The sequence below is a fragment of the Raphanus sativus genome, chromosome 4 (genome assembly GCF_000801105.2).
Source record: "Raphanus sativus cultivar WK10039 chromosome 4, ASM80110v3, whole genome shotgun sequence".
Taxonomy (NCBI): Eukaryota; Viridiplantae; Streptophyta; class Magnoliopsida; order Brassicales; family Brassicaceae; genus Raphanus; species Raphanus sativus.
Window position 1 is genome coordinate 28,338,026 of NC_079514.1, and position 4,069 is coordinate 28,342,094.

Below are 4,069 nucleotides of genomic sequence, written 5' to 3' on the forward strand. Positions count from 1 at the left end.
CAAAAGTGACTCAAAACTTGAATTCAAACAGAAAACTAACCTTTTCTTTTGACTCATTTTTTTTTGAGTTTTTAACCCCACATCTGCATTTTATCTACGAAAATGCCAATAACCCTTTTTTTTTTTTTTTCGAAAATGGCTTCTTTAAACTCTCAACCTCATTTCTTCAAGTATTTACAATATTGCCACTGCCATGAATAGTGGGAACAACCTTGTACGAACTGTTTGGAGCTTTTAATGCCCTTTAATGCACGTAAATCTCTTTACACTCTCTCTGTTTCAATTGTTATGAACTAAAAACAACATTTCTTTCACTTTCTCTCCATATTCATCCAAAAAACTGAAGCTTTGATTCAAAATTGTTTGGAGCCATATTTCTTTCGTTTTGACTTACGGTTGCTTTCGTTTGAGGTTCTGGGTGGTTGGAGAAGACCCTGTGTGCAAACAAAGTCATCTCACCTAGTTGAAGGTACGAATTTGAATTTTTTTCAAATCTGTTTCGCGTAGAAGACTTACAAGTAAGTCATCTGTATGTAGAAGACTTACTGATGAGTTTCTGGTCAAAACGGACGACTTAAACTAAGTCGTCCAGCTTTGTTTGGTGAAAAAAACAGTCCAGACGACTTATATATAAGTCGTCTACGAGAAACAGGCTAGTTTTGCATTTGACCGAATCGTGTCAGATCTTTGACTATTTCTGGACGACTTATAATTCAGTCGTCTCTCGGAAAGTTAAAATTTCAATATTTTATTAAACTAGACGACTTACGTGTAAGTCGTCTTAGGTTAGTTTTGTAGTTGAAAAATAAAACTTCATAATTTAATTTTTACCAGACGACATAATATAAAGTCGTCCCGTCAGAAGACTTAATTTAAAGTCGTCCGGGGAAAGCAAAGTCGTCCAGAATTTTTCCCAATTAAGTCGTCCAAACCTTGCTTATCCCGGACGACCTTAAATTAAGTCGTCTAGCTGGACGACTTTTAGTTAAGTCGTCTGGAGAAAGTTAAATTTCAAGTTTTATTTTTCAATTACAAAACTAACCTGGGACGACTTACGTGTAAGTCGTCTAGTTTGAATAAAATATTGAAATTTTTACTTTCCAGAGACGACTGATTTATAAGTCGTCCAGAAATAGTCAAAGATCTGACACGATTCGGTCAAATGCAAAACTAGCCCGTTTTTCGTAGACGACTTATATATAAGTCGTCTGAATTTTTTTTTTTAACAAACAAAGCCGGACGACTTAGAATTAAGTCGTCCTTTTAATTTTCAATTGCAAAAGTGACCTCTTTAGACGACTTACCTTTAAGTCTTCTGGACGACTTAAATCTAAGTCGTCTGCGATAATGTTTGTTGAACTTCTTCATTTTCTCTATGTTTACTAATGTGTTTTATTTTGAATATTTGCAGATGATTTTTAAGTTACATGCAGTGTATGGAGAATGGTTGTTGAGAGATTTCCGTTGGGATTTTGTGGTTGATGATCTCAAAGGAGCAAGATTGTTTTTATTGAATGAAGATTCAACACATGCTGAACTTGTTGCAATGGCTCAAGAAGATTATAACCTGGACATGAGATCAGTGACTGTGGAGATTAGCTACTCATTACCAGCAGAAATGATGATGACTCCAAGCAGTCCTCCCATTCATGTTACAAGTGATAGACAAGTTCGAAACTTGCTCGAGATACTCAAAACGCATAGAGTATGTCTTTGTGTATCAAGCCGCAGCAAGGTGGAAACGGTTTCAGAGAAAAGAGAAGAAGCTGGTGATAAATGAAGCTGGTGAATGGGAAGAAGATGTTGGTGATAATGATGAAGCTGGTGAATGGGAAGAAGTTGGTGATAATGATGAGGCTGATGAATGTTTTGAAGATGTTGGTGATAATGAGTCTGTTGAAGATGAAAATCAAGATGGGGAGGAGGAAAATGGGGAGGAGGAAAATGGGGAGGAGGATGCTGATAACACTATTGTTGGTGAAACGGATCAGAATGGTGGGGATTACAGTCTTTATGGAAAGGTTCTAGATGAGGACGAGGAAGATGATGATAATATTTGTTTTGAAGAAATTGAAAAGACATATGCTAAGACAAATGCTATTGAAGGAGGAAAATCGGATTGTACCAGCATCTATGTCAACCAGAGTTTTGTTAGCAAGGATGCACTGCTTTCAGAGCTGCGGTTGACAGCAGTGAGGGGTAGGTTTTCTTTCAGAATATACAAATCAACAAAAACTCTCCTTGTGGCAATATGTCGGGTTAGCGGTTGTGGATGGAAGATCAGAGCGAGTGTGAAACATGGGTCAAACACGTTTTGGGTAACAAAGTATGTGGAAAAACATTTATGCTCAATTGGAGACCGAATCGCTCAGCGGAGACACTGTACTCCAAAGTATGTTGGTAGTCTTTTCATTGATCGTGTTGGGATCATTGATGGGATAACTCCACAGCATATCACTGATGCAATGAAGAACATGTTTGGCATGACGCTTGATTACACCACTTCATACAGAGCACTGTTATATGCACAGAAATTGGTGAGAGGATCAGCAGAAGAAGGGTATTCGCGTCTGCCTTCATATCTCGAGCAAATCTCCATTGCAAATCCTGATTCTATCACGGCTATAGAACTTGATTCTGAGAAAAGATTTAAGTATCTATTTCTCTCTTTTGGAGCTTCTATCAAAGGTTTTAAGTATCAGAGAAGGGTCATTGTGGTGGATGGAACTCACCTAAGTGGAAAGTATGGAGGTGTTATGTTAGTTGCAGCCGCACAAGATGGCAATTTTCAGATATTCCCATTGGCTTTTGGGATCGTGGATGCTGAAGATGAACCTTCTTGGGAATGGTTTTTCACAAAATTGGCTAGTTGTATATCTCATGACAAGCCTCTGGTGATAGTCTCTGACCGGCACGCGGCCATTAAAAGTGCGTGTGAGAAGGTGTTTCCTTGGGCAACCCGAGGAATATGTTATTATCACCTTCAAGATAACATTGTCAAAAAGTTTAAAGGGAAACATCTCATGTACTTGGTGAAAGGGGCTGCTTATGCGCACACGGTTCACGATTTTAACCGGTACATGGCTGAGATACGGAGTGCAAACCCGGAACTTGCAACGTATTTGGAGAAGGCCGACGCCAAGCTATGGTCAAGGGTTTATTGTAAGGGAACAGGTTCAACATAAAAACAAGCAACATCGCTGAATCTATTAATTCCGCACTGAAGCGAGCAAGAGGATTTCCGATTCCGTTCCTGCTGGAGTTCATAAGGCAGAAGTTAGGAAAATGGTATTGGAAAAGGAGACAAGATGCTTTGAGTCTCCCAACTGTACATAGCCGGGGTGTTGAATACTTGCTTGCTGTTCGATCAGAGATAGCGGATACGATGACGGTCGAACCAATTGATGGATGGCGTTTCTTTGTCAAAGGTGGCAAAATGGACTGTGCGGTTGATTTGGAACATGTAAAGTGTGGTTGTGGTGTCTATGGAGTGGAGAAAATACCTTGCTCTCATGCTATAGCAGCTGGAACACATGCTGGTGTGCATATCGACACACTTGTATGTCCACTTTACTCAAAGAATCATCTGTATGCAGGATACTCAGAGAATATATATCCTATCGTGTCACAACATATTGAGGAACGAGAATGCTTTCCTCCAAACGTAAAGCGTGGTCCGGGGAGACAGAAGAAATCAAGATGGCAATCTTGGTTGGAGCTATCTAGGATGAGGGGACACAAACCCAGGAAGAAACACAGGGCACGGAGATGCTCAAACTGCAAGGAAACTGGCCATACGAAACCACAATGTACACAACCAGTTGACTAGTTGTCCAGACGACCTAAAATATAAGTCGTCCAGTCTTGATTACCCGTCCAGACGACTAATTTCTAAGTCGTCCAGTGTTTCGTCTACCTTCTACGAAGTCGTCCAGTGTATTAGACTACCTTCTACTATCCCTTCAAGTGTATTTTTTTAGACGACCTTTTACGAAGTCGTCCAGTGTATTTAAGTCGTCCAGTGTATTTAAGTCGTCCAGTGTTTAGACTACCTTCTACTATCCCTTCA